The sequence below is a fragment of the Sapajus apella genome, unplaced genomic scaffold (assembly GCF_009761245.1).
Source record: "Sapajus apella isolate SASKATOON/1434 unplaced genomic scaffold, GSC_monkey_1.0 scaffold6, whole genome shotgun sequence".
Taxonomy (NCBI): domain Eukaryota; kingdom Metazoa; phylum Chordata; class Mammalia; order Primates; family Cebidae; genus Sapajus; species Sapajus apella.
In genome coordinates, this window is record NW_022436946.1 from 37,426,278 (window position 1) to 37,443,561 (window position 17,284).

The 17,284-nt window shown below is 41.4% G+C and overlaps 1 long non-coding RNA gene across 1 annotated transcript in view; it reads right to left on the reverse strand.

Moving 5' to 3' along the window:
* The window catches only part of LOC116549430, a 72,003-nt gene that overhangs the window by 36,324 nt on the left and 18,395 nt on the right, over window positions 1–17,284 (reverse strand). The window lies entirely within an intron of this gene.

Here is a 17,284-nt window from a genome sequence, read left to right on the forward strand (position 1 = left end):
AAAGAAAAGAAAAGAAAGAAAGAAAGGAGGGAAGGAGGGAGGGAGGGAGGGAAAGAAGGAAGGAGAAAAGGAAAGAAGGAAGGAAGGAAAGAAGGAAGAAAGGAAGGAAGGAAGGAAGGAAGGAAGGAAGGAAGGAAGGAAGGAAGGAAGGAAGGAAGGAAGGACCGTTATAATTGTGTGTAGCATAAGAATAAACAGATTCTGATCGACAATTTGAAGAGGCTCTCTTCCAAGTAAAGTGAATTTCATGGACTTTATGACATAACTTTTGGTTATCTCATAACCAAAGGTTAAAGGCTTCTTTTGCTCATGCTTTTGTTCCCAGTTGTATTTTGGGTGAGAGAGTTTATTAAACAGCCAAATTCCAACTATTTAAGATAGCTGGGCAGAGGATTTAGACCACAGTTCAGGTTCTGTTTCAATTCTGATGTTGCTATGACTAAGCAACTACATCATCCTTTATACCTCTCAGTTTATGCATCTATGAAGTGAAACAACCACCTCTCTTCAGGTATAGAAAGCCTTGATCCAGTATGTATATAAATCATTCTGTTTTAAAGATGTATGCATGCATATGCTCACTGCAGCACTATTCACAATAGCAAAGACATGGATTCAACTAAATGCCCATCAACGATAGACCTCATTAAGAAAATGTGGTACATATACACTATGTACACCATGGAATACTATGCAGCCACAAAAAAGAATGAGATCATGTCCTTTGCAGGGCCATGGATGGAGCTGGAGGCCATTACCCTTAGCAGAGCCACTAGTCAAACTATAGCTGACTTCAGTCCTATGTGAAGGCCGTACAAATTCAAAGAACCATCTAGATGAGCCCAGCTTAAACTGCTGACCCCAGAAACATGAACTAAATAAATGGTAGTTATTTTAAGCACTATGTTTTGGGTGGTTTGTTCCTCCGTCATGGGCCATGCGTACATTCAACATCCATTCCCCCTTTCAACATCCATTCTCCTTTCTTGCTTGCTTGCAGAGTGCAAATTAGTTCAAGTAATTCAAATGATAGTGACTTAATTCCCTTCTCTAAGATAGTCTTGATTGATCTAAGCCATAGATCTATTGTCTTGTTGTTTCCGGCATATTGCCTAAGCCATTGGTGGCTACAGGCTGTAACTGATCTATTATCACTGCTTGGTGAATAATGAGTAGTGGCTCCATCTGACCAATGAAATCTGAGGGGTGGTCTGCTGGAGGAATGGATCTTTCTCTGCTTCTAGATAGTGTCAAGTCTGGCTGTGAGACCTGGAACTGCTGCAGCTGTCTTGTTCCCAGCCTAAGAATAAAACCAGCATATAGAAGAAAGAACCCAAAGATTCTCAGAAGAGCAGAGCTATAGCTCTCACATCCTGTGTTTGTGTGAAACCCCCACTTCCAGGCCTCTTGTCATAGAGAACCTGAATTTCCTTATTGTCCATGCCAGTGTGAGTAGGAGTGTTCAGTTTCTTGCATTCTAACTGATAACTTTTGCTTTCCTTGAGCACTCACGTCCTGTAGAGCAGGACATGCCACCTGGCAGCTAGAAATGTGTCACTTGCATGAAACATTTTACAGCCATTGCATAAAATGCATATCTTTTTATAAGAGAAATACATACAAATTAGATAGTTATTTTTCTTCCTTTCATGCATTTTTATCTTATTATATTCTGTAAATATTATCTGATGTGAAAAGAAACATAAAATAATGCTGTAGTAGCAATGAATATCATTTCTAGGCTATAATTTAGAGCTGCATACCAGCTAATGTAGTTATAACCAAAGTCAGTACTAGGCCCTAAAAGAAAGGGTAAGATATTTGTTTATCTAAGTAAGCTTGTGGTTAGCTTTTTATAGAAGCCAGATTTATCAGTGTGTTTGAATAATTTTGGAGCACAGTTTTTTTTTTAACTTGGTGATACACAGAAATAGTGGCTCTCAATGAAAATTAGTACATACCACTTAAAAGACACCTATTTTTTAAACCCAAGCAGGACCAAATTATAGACAGAATAGGATGTCTGATGAACACTTAAAAGAATTTTGAGCCAGAGTAATAGTGAGTAAGCACAAAATTGTTTTAGCCCATTTTTAAATGCCTGTATATCTGTGGTTACTTTTACACCAATTATGAAACTCACTTGCAATAAACTGCACAGACGTTTACTGTCTGGAGTCAGAGACAATGTCAGGGAAGAAGCTACCACCCATTCTGCATGGCTCTCACCAGATCTGGCCCTTTCATATAGCTTGTTTCTGAATGAATTCAGTGAAATGATGTATCAAAATGCTCTTTTGCAGAATGACAATTTTTCTATGCATGCATTTGCCAAAATATATTCCTTAACTTCCTGAGAAACCTCCGTAGATTTCTCTTGAAAACAAAAGTGTCGTGGGTCTGTAAGGGGAGAAAGGCACAGGACCTGTCCTTTTTAGGGATTCACAATGCAAAGGTATAAGAGGTATTGCAGTTTAATTTTTTTTAACTTTGTTTAACCCATTGCTCTGTAGGATGCTGGTGTGTGAAATGCAGCCTTAGTAGATTATATTGACTTGGCAATGGATGGGAAATGAGAGTCAAGAAAATGATAGTAGTAAAAACTATGCTGACATTTTGAGCCTAGATGACTGGAAGAACAGTGATTCTCTTTTAAAAAGAAAGCATAAGGAAGGTTTCAGGTGGAGAAAATGAGTTCCATTCTGAGTATACTGAGATTGATGTAAGGGTGTCTTTGGGGTATAACATTTCAGCAGCTGGAAATTCAGGTTTAGAGCTTATTAGAACAGCCTTGACCAGAGATGAAGAGTTCAGTCACACACAGAAGCAATAATGAAAGCCAAGGCAGTAGATTAGATCAGAAGGAAATGATAAAGGAAGAAGAAAGAATGCCAGAGGCAGAGTGTCTCACTATATTTAGGGGGCCACATCCGAAAACTAAGAAGAGAAAAAGAGAATTATATTCTGTAGAAGCCCAAAGAGGAGAAAGTCTTTAAAAGAAATAAATGCTACACAGGGGTGAAAAGACTAAGCCCTCACTGGATGCAGTGATTTGAGGTGACTGGAGAGCTCCTTGAGGGCACTGTGGCATTATGATGAGGACCTAAACCTTATGGAAAGAGCTATGAATTGAGAGGAGTCATGGCCAAGAGGGAATAGTATGGCATACTATTCCATGGCATTCTGTGGCAATGCCAGGAGCCTATGAAGGAAAGCCAAAGCAGGAAAAGGGAGCGGGGAATAGACAAGGTGAGAGGAGCTGGTAGTAAGTCCTTGGAGGTAAAAAAGTGTTTCATAATAATACATGACAGAATGAGAAGCTGAAATTTGTCAGCTAATGAGAAAAATTCCAAGCTTAGGAAAATGGTAGCAAAATGAGAGACTGGTTGTTACACTAATAACCAACAGAGTGGCTGCTGGACTGACTGATCAACTCAAATGATAGGCCACTGGTTTGCCCCACTTTCATCCAAAGCATCATAGCTTTGCTAATGTTACAATTAGGAAAGCAGACAGAAGTGTTGCCTCAGTTGTAAAAGCAGTATGCATTGTCTTATTTAAACATGAAATCAAAATGTCTGCTGATTCCCAGGATGCTGGGGGTAGATTTTGACCTACCATTTTGAGTAGGTTTCATTAACAGCTCAGCCCTTCATTAAGGCAGTGGCTGATAAAGGCTGAAACATTCTGGCAATCGTTTCTGGAATAGAGGCTCAGCCACTTACCAGCCTCACTCCAGCTGCCCATCAGACACACTGTTGATATTGGGCTTTCTGCCTAGAACCCACTGGCTGTTCCCAGGCCATTGCAGATGTCCAGCCATGATGCAGTAATGGAATTGCCAGGGTGGAGGGTGGATCTCAGCTTTTGGTATTGTCCACCATCCAAGGAAGGATCAGAGGTAACTGTTTAAGTTATTAAAAGGGGTGGGAGTGGGGAGACGGAAGGCATAGACAATGTTCTTCTGATCTCTGTGTGATTGCTTTGTGTTTTCATGCTCCTGGCTTGCGGATTTTTGTTTATTTTTAAATTTCTTTTCTTGTTGTGGGTTTGTCCTCATGACTGTGTCACACGTAGACCAGAAGGGCTGGGTTTGCCTGTGTCCTACTTTGGACATAGATGCTACTCAAAACTGCTTAATGATCTGGGTTTCTCAGCTATTTCATAGCATTAAATAAGAACATTTTCCAGGAGCGACTGTGTTCTACTTAGTCTGTGTCAGGATTACATAAAAATCAGTGAATAAGCAAGGAATCTACAGCAAAAATTGCCTACATACTGATCCTCCATCTTCCTCAGCATCCTGCAACAAGCAGGTGCTTCCTTTCCTACACAGTTCAGCCAGGCTTGTTTCTACACTTGGCCTTGGATTTGTGGAGTTCACATATACTTTGTCATAGTTCTCCCTTTTGCTTTTTACCATTTGTAATTATATTAGGTTGGTGCAAAAGCAACTGCAGTTTTTGGCATTATTTTCAATAGCAAAAACATCAATTACTTTTGCACCAACCTAATATATTTAGGGTCCTTGCAAATAGCAAGAATAAAATTATTCACAGTTAAGAACAATAGATGCAGGCCAGGTACAGTGACTCACACCTGTAATTCCAGCATTTTGGGAGGCCAAGGTGGGCGGATCACCTGAGGTCGGGAGTTCGAGACCAGCCTGATGAACATGGAGAAACCCCATCTCTACTAAAAATACAAAATTAGGCAGGCATGGTGGTACATGCCTATAATCCCAGCTACTCAGGAGGCTGAGGCAGGAGAATCACTTGAACCCAGGAGTTGGAGGTTGCAGTGAGCAGAGATCACGCCATTGCACTCTAGCCTGGGCAACAAGAGCAAAACTCCATCTCAAAAACAAAACAAAACAAAACAAAGCAATAGAGGCTAAATAAAGGGAATAAAATTCAACTTCACTGAAACACTGTTACTCAGTAAATGTTTTTTTAAATGACCCTGCAGGTGAACTAATGACTGAGAAAAACTACCCTGTTCTGCTGGTAGAGTCACAAGTTCCTGTTGCAGTGTCCTATGTCATTTGTCTGGTCTTTTTCCATCTGTAGCACTATATTATTTGATGGCCTATTGTTCTAGGAAGCATACACCATAATGCCAGTGGAGGGCTATATCACAGTGGGGTGAATCAGGAACAGGAGACATAATTCCTAATTGTTTTCCTTTTGTGGTCTCAAGCAGAATTATTTCTTTTCCGGCCCACAGTTCTGAATCTGGCAGAGTTTAAAGTAATAACTCATATTTCTCTTCCTTTGTTGCATTAAATTTGTTACATGAACTGTCCATTAGGCTTTTTTCAGGCACCTAAAATATAGCTTTGGGCACAAATCACCAGACCCTGGGTTTAATGATTTCAGCAGGTAATGCCATGGAATAGTCCTCTATGTTCTGCTTTCTAAACCATCCAACTGCTCTTGGCCATGGCCAGAACAGTCCCTGTCAGGGGATAGGTGCTTTCCAGGAACATCAGAGCCTTGAAGCTGAATAGGACCCCAGGCTCATCTTGTGTCACTATTCATTTCATAGAGCAGGGAAAGTAAAAGCCAGGGAGCTTAAGAAACTGACTCAAGACTGTGGCTCACAAGAGGCAGCCCTGGGATGCAAATACCAGGCTTCCAGGCCCCAGTCCAAAGCCTTTTCTCCTCCGTGTGCTCTGTCCCGTGCCCTCGATGGAACTGTTCATCATCACTCATCTTAACACCAGGCTAAAAATTGTACTAGCCCTTTCCCAAAGGCTATCCAGCTTAATTAAGCACAAAAATGCTACCGGCCCATTTTTAGTAGTTGGCTGGAGGAAATGCTCATTTCAAGGTCTTTGATACACAGCATATTCACCGGGAAGATCTCTTCCCAACAAGCCTGAGCCATGGCAAGCCCAATTTTTAAATTCTCTGTGCTCCGACATCCTAATTAATAAAGACAGAGAAGACAAGCCTTTATTTTATTCAGTTATTTAAAGATAAAATATGCCTCCTTCCAATCATAGGCTCCTTCTCTCCCTCTAGCCCACAATCAACTTCTTGTCACTGGTTTCTTGTTTTCTAATAATTATTAATTTAAGAATGATAATTCATGAATTCATCCTCAAAATCTGATGGACTGAAATTGTGAACGCTGCTGTCTTTGTATTCTTGCTGCTCAGCTGTTAGTTAAGTTGAGTTGTAAAGTTTTAAATGTCAAAGGTTGATAGCTTCAGGAGCCAGAAGGAACAGAAAGAAACTGCATCAGCCTGGGAGCCTGAAGATCAGCCACTGGGTCATGTTCTGCTGCTCGCTCATGACTCTGCCTCTCAGCCTCAAGTTGGATAATTATGCGCAGCTAGCAGAGGTGTCAGGAGAATTATTTGAGACAATGTAGGTGATAGTATTCTGCATACTGAAATGATGAAAAGTTAAAACCAATGTAAAATATCATAATTCTAGAAACCTTTAGTAATTATAGAGTCTTAATCTGAATGCCTGACAATGTCAGAGAGAAAACTGTCCCCCAAATTATGGTCTAGTCTCCTAGAAAAGCCTATTCATTTTTAGGCACTTATTCCTAGAGGGTTTTACAATGTCTGAGTCTACAAATGAAAATTCAGATACAGAACTGAGTTTGTTAAGGACAGAGGGGCTAAAATCACTACAGACTGAAAGAGCCAAGTAGTTAAGAACAGAGTGGCTGAAGCCGTGAATTATCTGGATAGTGCTAAGAATTAAGATGGAATCTGTATTCAAGGGCTAGATATTGTCTTCGGCCCCTAATGAGACTGTAACCATGTGACAGCCTCGTTAGCAGCCTCTGAGAAACCTTAACAAATGTTACGTACCACATTGATAATAATGCATCTATAATTGTTAAGTTATAGCTTCTGAATATTAAAATGACTGAAAGAAAACAAGAATACTTATGCATTATGCTATAGGCAACAGAAACTTCTACTAAAGTTATAGTTATCAACCTACCCTTCTGTCTTCTAGTTTTCTCCAGAACACATTAGACATGTAACTAAGTATTAATATTAGTGGTAGCAGCAATAATAACAGCAGCTAAAGTTTATTAAGCATTCTCTATGTGCCAGGCATTATTCTGGACAATTCTCATACGTGATCTTATTTTACACTCACAAAAACTCTATGAGATAGGTACAGTTCCCTTTTTACAGATGCGGCAGCTAAGGCTTTGAGAATGAAATAACTTCCCAAGTTCACAGAGCTGATAAGTTGGAGAATTGAAGGCTATAAAAACAGACTACAATACACAGATTTACAGTCTGAATCCATAGGCTGAGTTTTTACCATCTAATTTCTCATTTAATAAATGTCTAATGAATTGATGAATTATAGGAAATGAAGATACTCTGTATATTAGTTTTGCTTTCCTGAGGACTTCCTCCAAAAAACATTTCTGTTCAACAAACCACCTCCTATTTCTCACTGATTCACCCATCACAGTGTCTTCCAAAATCATGTTTCTCAAATTCGTACTGTTCTTGTATCAGTTAGAAACCTTTTTGTTGTCAGTAACAGAAAATCTAACTCAACTTGGCAATAAAGGGTATTTTTGGACTTGTGAAATTGGAAAGTTCAGATTCCACAGCTAAATATCACCTTCTGGGACCCATTTTCTCATCTCCTTCCACTCTTCCCTTTGTGGGGTCAGTTTCTGCTAAACCTGGCTTCCCCTGAGCCTGTCAACAACTCCAAGGGCAGCAAAGTCTCTCTACCACATAAAGGAGAAAAAAGCTGTCCACCTTGGGAAGCTTCTCCAAAGAATGAGAACTTCTCTTTCCAGAAGACCCCTGCACTTACAAGGGCTTCCACCATGCTGCCCCCTCCTACTTTCTGCCCCTCAAAAAAAAGGTAAAAAGAGGAAGAAGCTATCTCATAGGAATTGCTGTCAGGCAACACCTTCTCCTGGCAGAGAAGCCAGCCTGTGGCTTGGCAAACTGCACACAGTGTGCATTGGTTGGGAAACACCAGTATCAAGCATTGCCTTCTTTCCTGGCCTGTCCTTCCATTGACTAATTCCATTCAAGCTAAAATTCACCTCAGTTTCAGGGAAATGGTGGTTTTACAAAATCAGATGTCTGCACTGTGTCTGGATTAGCCTAGGGATGGACATTATGTTCAGGGGACAGTGACAATTCATAAATGTTATTCTGTCTTGGTCCTCCTTTGAGGCCTATGTTATTACTGCAGCAATCTCCTGGCTGGACCAGCCTCTAGTCTCTCTCCACTGCAGTGCTGCAGTGCAACCTCACGTGGCTATTCAATGAACCCTTCTTAACTCTCCGGTGATCCCTCTTTCTCATAGGAGCAAACTGTAAAGTAATCAGGCTATACCTACCTATTCTATAGTTCTATATTATCTCCCGTTATTCCCCCAAACAAGTTTTGTATAGCGCTCAGCCATCTGCCAACGTGCTTTTGCCTGAATATGAATGTGTTTTTTCATTCCTACAACTGAGCCTATGCTGTTCCATTTGCCAGAAATTCCTTTTCTCATGAACCTCCCCCACCCATCTTCCCACATCTAATTCCTACATGTATAGCGATCAAGCTCAAATCTTCAAATCTTTTTTTTTTTTTTTGAAACAGGGTCTCCTCTGTCTCCCAGGCTAGAGTGCAGTGGAATGATCTCGGCTCAGTTCACTGCAATCTTCACCTCCTGGGCTCAAGCAATCCTCCCATTTCTGCCTCTTGAGGAGCTGGGATCACAGGTTAATTAAAAATTAGCCACCACATCCAACTAATTTTCGTATTTTTTGTAGAGACAGAGTTTCACCATGTTGCCCAGGTTGGTCTTGAATTCCTGAGCTCGAGTGATCTACCCACTTCAGTCTTGGGATTACAGGGTTAGGATTGCAGGCATGACCCACTCACTGCACCTGGCCCAGCTCAAACCTGTAATGCCTTCTCTTCTCATGGAGTTCAAAGGGATTCCTTCCTGCTTTCTCCCCCAAGGGTAATGGACCTTTTACCAATCTTGAGCACTGATTGACTTGAATTGTAGATACTGGAATTCATGCTACAAATCTTTCTTCTAGACTGTAAGGATGTCCTGTAGTTTTATAGGACATCTGATACATGTCATCCTGATACATCCCAGGGAAAACAAAAGTATGCATTGCACATTATGGATATATAATGTTTTAAAAATAAGTATCTTTAAGTAAGGAATTCAGTGTAAGAATGTGATCTGAGAGGATTTCAAAAAAGTCTTGTTCAAAACTAAACTCTTCATGTCTCCACTACCCTGATCTGCTCTTCCCATAGTCCTTCCCATTCTGATAATGACAAATTCGTCATTCCAGCCTGCTCAGGACAAAACCATATACGTCATCCTGGATTTCTTTCTTACTCTCATTCCCCATATCCAGCAAATCCCATTGATTCTACATTTAAAATAAATCAAGAATTCAACTGTTTTTCATATATAATGCCAACATCCTAACCCAAGTCATCATGATGGCTCACCTGTATTATTAAAATAGCCTTAAAATAGCCTCCCTGCTTCTTCCCTCACCTCTTTCCCTACATCTACTCCCCCAATCGCAGACAGAATAAGCACTATTATGTCACTTCTAGGCACAAGACCCTCCAAATTCTTCCCAGCTTACTCAGAGAAGAAGCCAGTCTTTGTACATAATGATCCCAAAGATCCTACATAGTCATCCTCCCCACAGCCCCTACATTTCTGACATTATCTCCAGCTATGCTTTACCTCCATCACTTCTTTCCTCAGTGAGAGAAGCATCCTCCTCCCTTCCATTACCGAGTTTCTGTTTCTTCTCTCTGCCCTGCTCTTCTGCATTAATAGCTGCCTGGCTTGCCACCTCACATCCCAGATTCTGCACAAATATTGTCTCATCAGTGAGGCCTCCATGGTGACTTTTTTTTTTTTTTTTAGACAAGGTCTTGCTCTGTCACCCAGGTTGTAGTACAGTGGTGCCATCTCTGCTCACTGCAACTGCGTCCCAGGTTCAAGAGATTTTTGTGCCTCAGCCTCCTGAGCAGCTGAAATTATAGGCGTGTGCCACCATGTCTGGCTAATTTTTTGTATTTTTAGTAGAGACAGGGTTTTGCCCATGTTGGCCAGGCTGGTCTTGAACTCCTGACCTCAAGTGATCCACCTGCCTTAGCCTCCCAAAGTTCCAGGAACACAGGTGTGAGCCTCTACACCTGGCCCTGATGACCCAATTTAAAATAGTTTCATCCAACTTTTCTCAGCTTGTATGCTCTACCCTCTGCTCTGCTCTTTTTCTCCAAAGCATTTACCATGTGACCTACTATACATTTCCCTTGTCCGATTGTTTATCTCTCTTCTACCTTGCTTCAGTTAGATGTAAACTCCATGAAGGTAAGAATTTTTGTCTGATTTCTTCTTTGCTATAGAGCCTAGAAAAATGCAGCTTGCAACGTAGACATTTGAAAAATATTTGTTGAATGAATGGGTGATGAATGAATGAATGGCAAATTCAACATCTTATTTCAATTGTTAAATATTCAAAGAATAAGGGATGTGGTGGACAGTGATACAGGAATCTTTCTCCTAAAGGTCTAAGTCTACACTTGGTGTTTAAAGCCAGGTCAGTCTCACTCGTAGGAGGAGAAACAAATATATATCAATTTCAAATTATAAGGCACTGTGAAAATTTGTAGCACTATTAAGGTTATGCTCTCTCTACTTTCAAAGTTTCTTCTGAAATCAATTGATTTCCTAAAGTAAGCATGTCCAGCATGCATTTTCCATTGTAGAGCTTTTGAGTTAAAAATCTCACAGACTAGTTTCTGCAGCTGCTCACACAGAGCAGGTTAGAACAGATTTTAACACTCCATTCTGTGTATCTTCCCACCATGCTGACAGCAATTCTGATCTTAATGGACAGTTCCTTTGTGGTACTGGGAGTGGGGTTGGATGTATGGACACAAAACGTCAATTTCTTAGGTCTCCTTTTTTGAAAGTTGTTTCATTCTTCTTAATTATATCATTTTATTAACAAGTCCCAGGAGCTTCTCTGTTATATTGATCTCATCACTAAGCTAATTGATGTTGATACCTGCTGTTCTCTATTGAATGCGTTACACGGAGTATTTATCACTTTCCTTTAGGGCTGTTGAAGTAATTATCCTATTCGACCTAAAGGGATGGCCACAGCAGAGGCTGGTCAATAATCCTCATTAGGACCATGCTCTCATCTGTTTGTTTCATTCTCCATCAGGCCAACTCACTCATTGCTATTATCATCCCCAAATGTCTCCCAAGTCCCCAGTTCATGAGTACAGTCCCTGCCCTTGGGGTTCACAGAGCTTCCATGAGAAGAAAGGGCTTGCCCAGCCTCCTAACTGATCTCTCAGCACTGCCCTCAATTCCAGGCCCCATCCATGCCAGAAGGTCTTCCCAAAAGTCACATCTGAACAGTGCAAGCTACTCATGGTTACATACTGGAGTTACAGTGACAGGGAGAAAATGTTGACATATATTATGTATGGTTTAATTCATCTTTGTAAAAAAAAAAGATGGAATAGACAAAAAGAATATGTATAAAGCACATATAATATATATAACAAAATATAAAAATAGATGGAATACATTAATACAGATGTCACGAAAGTCTGAAGGTATTTACACCAAAGCATTTTCAGTGTTGTAAGTTATTGCCCCAGAGTAGTATGATTTCTAGTAACATTATTTCCACCTACTCTAGTATATGTAATTTCTTTTCCTTTTTCTTTTTATATTTTTGTTTTTATTTATTTTTATTTTTTTGAGATGGAGTCTTGCTCTGTCACCCAGGCTGCAGTGTAGTGGTGCAATCTTGGCTCACTGCAGCCTCTACCTCCCCAGTTCAAGCAATTCTCCTGCCTCAGCGTCCCCAAGTAGCTGGGACTACAGGCATGTGCCACTACCACCTGCTGATTTTTGTATAAAAAATTTAAATGTACCAGATAAAGTCATTATAGTAAAATTAGAAATTATATATATTAGAAAATTAGCCAGGCATGGGGGCATAATTATAGCTACTTGGGAGGCTGAGGCAGGAGAATCACTAGAACCCCAGCAGCAAAGGCTGTAGCGAGCAGAGATGGTGCCACTGCACTCCAGCCTGGGTGACAGAGCAAGACTTCATCTCAGAAAAAAATGTTAATGCAAATATGATCACGTCATTCCTAGGCTTAAATTTATTCACCTAAAAAACAGTGAAGACAATTTTATGATGAGATCAGCCAGAGATGCAAGCACCAGCTCTCCCCCACCATGTGCCCTAACTGGTACTCAGTGGTAGAAATGGAAATTGTAAGACACTGTCTCTTTTTCTGCTGATTCTTCTCTCAGACCGAGATTCTCTTTTATGAATGCCTTTGGTGGAAGTTCAGGCTGTATGAGGAGATGCAACAGCAAGAGTGCTAGGAGCTGGATGGAGGCCTTTTAAAAGTTGTTCTTTCTCCCATCAGGTTTAGTGGGGTTTTTTGCAGTGCATAAATACTAGGACTAAAAGCTCCCAGTGTTCAGATTTGCACTGGGGAAGGATCCTCTGTTGCTCACTGGGCCTGGATTGGCAGCCAGTGCTAAGAGAGCAGTAGGAGGCTGGGGAAGCTCTTTGTTTTCCTGCAGACTCTGCGGGCCTGATAGCAGAGACAGTACCCTGTGAACAGTAGGGGTTCAGAGAGCATCTGGAAATCACATGGCTTTCCCACCCTCCATGACATCATGGTCTCTGATGTGTCTGTTCCTCTGTTATTTTAATTTTATTTCTTCAAGACGTGGTCTCACTCTGTCATCCAGGCTGTAGTACAGTGGTGTACCCTCACTGCAGCCTCAACTTCCCAGGCTTAGGTGATCCTCCCACCTCAGTTTCTTGTGTAGCTAGGACTACAGGCACACAGCACCACACCTGGCCAGTACTTGTATATACTTGGTTTTGTTTGTTTGTTTTTGTAGAGATGGGGTTCCACCATGTTGACCAGGCTGGTCTCAAGCTTCTGGGCTCAGGTGATCCACCTGCTTGAGCCTCCCAAAATGCTGGAATTCCAGGCATAAGCCACTGTGCCCTGACTTGTCTGTCCTTCTGCATCTGCACTTCAATCCTGGAGGACCATCCTTTCCCTCCTCCCACCAGTTCAGACTCAGCCCAGTCGCCCTCTTCTTCTCCAGCCTCCCTGACTTACCCTGGCTGCATCTGAGTAAATGGCTTGTTTGATATCTTTCATCAGGAGCCTTTCTACACATTCTCATGGAACTCCTGTTAATCACTGCATTTCTGACAGAGTCCCACCAGACTCTAAAAAAACACTCCTTGACAGAATGATGTTTTTAGCATTTTATCCTCAGCATCTAAACCTGACGTACTGAGCTATTTAATAAATGATGATAAAATAAATAAATAACGTATGGATAGATGGATGGAGGAATAGATGGATGAAAGAATAAATGATGAAGAATGCTAGTAGCATATACTAAAAGCCAAATGAGTCTGTGACTGAAGAGGAAGCATAGATAGGACATACTATCCATGTCCTGAACAAAAGCCTGAGAAAACTCACAGAAGGAAAACAACTTTTAAACTCTATCCACCTCCCAGCACTCTCCCTGCTGCTCCTCCTCATAGAGCCTGAACATCCACCAGAGCTGCTTGTAAAACAGAATCTTGGAGACCAGGATTAGCAGAAAAAAAAGAGATGCCATCTTACACTCTCCGGTCCTGCTACTTGAGTGCCAGTTAGAGACCTCATGGTGGGGGATAGCTCAGTTCATACTTGCTTCTCTGACTGATCTCATCACAAAATTATTGTCACTAGTACACAGTCCCCACAACAATCCTCTGTCTGGTTATGTCAAGATTAGCACCTACAAATCCAAAATAGCATCTGACGTGACTTTCTATTTACAGAAGGGCATATGGGATGTGTTAATAACACCCTCAGTAGAGCCTTGGATGCTGAGGACAGGCCTAACAGCCAAGCACTGAAAGGGGTGATGACTGCCCTAGGGGACTCAAAAGGGAATTCCAGAAGCTTCTTATGATAATGCCTCAAAACCACCAGATCTGCTGCTGCCAGAATTAAAAATAATTTGGTCTAGTTGGGAAAATATTGGTCTGGGAGTTGAATGGCATGGGGGCCCTCATTTTTTACTAACTGGCTTAGTGTCCTTGGAGGCACTGTGAGCTTCTCTGAATGTCCGTGCTGTCTTCTATGCATTGTGGATGATGGATGGAGTAGCACTCCTTTCACCATGGGGTAAATAGGTGTCCCAAAAATGATGACGTCCGTGAAAGGACTGGATGAACACCCAGCCCCAATCCCAGAAGAGAGAGAAAGGGAGAGCTGTGATAAGAAGGCAGCTGCAGGCTGGGCACGGTGGCTCACACCTGTAATCTCAGTATTTTGGGAGGCCGAGGCAGATGGATCATGAGGTCAGCAGTTCGAGACCAGCCTGACCAACATTGTGAAACCCCTTCTCTACTAAAACAAATACAAAAAATTAGCCGGGCATGGTGGTGGGCACGTGTAATCCCAGCTACTCGGGAGGCTGAGGCCAGAGAATTACTTGAATCCGGGAGACGGAGGTTGCAGTGAGCCAAGATCGTGCCATTGCACTCTAGCCTGGGCAACAGAGCAAGACATCTCTAAATAAATAAATAAATAAATAGCAGCTACATTGAAAATGCTTCCCAGCTGTCCCTGGAGCAGGAATAAAATCCTCCTGCACTCAAGCCTTTGGTGATCAGGGAGTGGCCCTTTGGTGAGGAGGTAATACCCTTTGTTCTGCTGCCTTCTAACTTGCTATAAATTAGTCAGCCGTGCTCTCTCCTTGTCTACTTCACCTGTGATTCTGTGGCCCATTACTGCCTCATTCATGGTTAATGCAAGGAAGGGCCCAGCAGCAGCCAGAAATGGGAACAGCTATTCTCACACATGGGAGGTTACCTACACCAGGATAAATAAACATGGTTGCCTTTCCTCTTTTAGAATAGTCATTTTGTTCTTCTTTAAGATTTGAAAATATAGTAAGGCAGGTCCCAGAATAACATTGTTTCTTTCAGCATTACTTTGTCATCACATTGGTGAGAAAAAAAAAAATTCAATTCCTGTCTGGAGCCACTGTCTGTGTGGAATTTGCATGTTCTCCCACATGGGTTTTCTCCAGGTACTCCAGCTGCCTCCCACATCCCAAAGATGTGCTCATTCCTTGGTATGTCTGCATGGTTCCAGTCTTAACGAGTGTGACTGTGTGTGTGAATATGCCCGGCGATGGATGGCCTTTTCCCCAGGATCCCCAGCTTGAACTCTGAGCTGCCAGGATGGGCTCCAGCCACCCAAGACCCTGAGTTGGAAGAAGCAGATTGGAAAATGAAGGAATAATGAACAAAAATTATTATCAAATAAAAGTTCTTGAAGTCTACAATAATCATACAGGTGCATGACAATAAACAACGCTGCATGAAAGCATTCGGGTAGCCCACCGCATTTGTTGTTGGGTTTTTTTGAATTGCATGGTGGTAGGAGGTGCTTCTCACAATTTTTGCTTTTAAACATTTATTCCCTGCTTTAACCCACCACCACTACGATTGCTATCACTCACTGATTTGCCAAATATTGGATAAATAATTCTCTCACTTGTTTTTATTAACTTCCTGAAACGTATGTGTAGCTCACATTTATTTTCATATTTCCCATTAGAAGCATTCTGGCCTTTATTTAGAAGTTTGATGATGTTTTGTGACCAGAACTATGTCATAAGAATTTAAATAAATCTTATTTATATCAATTAGCCTAAGATAAAATTGGCTTCATTATATGTTGTTTTGCCTAAAGTCACAGTTTCCAAGAACATATACATAATGTTAAAGGAGGGTTTATTGTATAATTAAATAGTATTTATTGAGCTCTGACTACAAGCTAGTCTGTGTTAATGTTTATTTATATTCTTTCATTTACTACCCATAATAATTCAGTGAAAATGTTACTGGAAAGGTGTTCCAATCCAGACCCCAAGAGAACGTTCTTGGATCTCATGCAACAAAGAATTCCAGGCGAGTCCATGGGGTAAAGTGAAAGCAAGTTTATTAAGAAAGTAAAGGAATAATGGAATGGCTACTCCATTGGCAGAGCAGCCCTAAGGGCTACTGATTGCCTTTTTTTTTTTTTTGTTTTTTTTTTTTGAGACGGAGTTTCACTCTTGTTACCCAGGCTGGAGTGCAATGGCGTGATCTCGGCTCACCGCAACCTCCGCCTCCTGGGCTCAGGCAATTCTCGTGCCTCAACCTCCTGAGTAGCTGGGATTACAGGCACGTGCCACCATGCCCAGCTAATGTTTTGTATTTTTAGTAGAGACAGGGTTTCACCATGTTGACCAGGATGGTCTCGATCTCTTGACCTCGTGATCCACCCGCCTCTGCCTCCCAAAGTGCTGGGATTACAGGCTTGAGCCACCGCACCTGGCTGATTGCCTATTTTTATGGTTATTTCTTGATTATATGCTAAACAGAGTGTAGATTATTCATGAGTTTTCTGGGAAAGAGGTCGGCAATTTCCGGAAACCTAAGGGTTCCTCCCTTTTTTAGACCATGTAGAGTAACTCCCTGATGTTGCCCTGGCATTTATAAGCTGTCTTGGTGCTGGTGGGAGTGTATTTTAGCATGCTAGTGCATTACAATTAGCATATAATGAGCAGTGAGCATGACCAAGGTCACCACCTTGGTTTTGGTGGGATTTAGCTGCCTTCTTTACCTCATGCTGTTTTATCAGCAAGGTCTCTGTGACCTGTATCTTATGCTGATCTCCTGTCTCATCCTGTGACTCAGAATTCTAACCTCCTGCTAACGCAGCCCAGTAGGTTTCAGTATTTTGTGTCATACAATTTTATTATTTAAAATCAAAGAGCTTAGCATCAGATTTACCTGGGCTATAGTAGTATTTTTACCATTTACCCATGGCCAAGTGTGTACGACAATCCCTATTCCACGGGATTATCATGAAGATGAAATTAAATGAGACAATTTATGTAATCTTTTTTTGTACATAGGAGACACTCAAAAACTAAAAGTGACCATTTCTCCCACCTCTGAATTCATGCTCATTATTTTGAAGTTGCAATGTGATGTGTATAGACGTAAAAGAGAGCTCTTAGATCAGTGAAGCCAGGATCCAAACTCCACCTCTGCTTTCCACCAGCTGTGTGACCTTGGGCAAATATCCTAGTCTCTCTGAACCTCACTTTCTTTTTCTATAAAAGGAAAGTACTAATACTACTTTGCAGGAATGCTGTGAGGTTT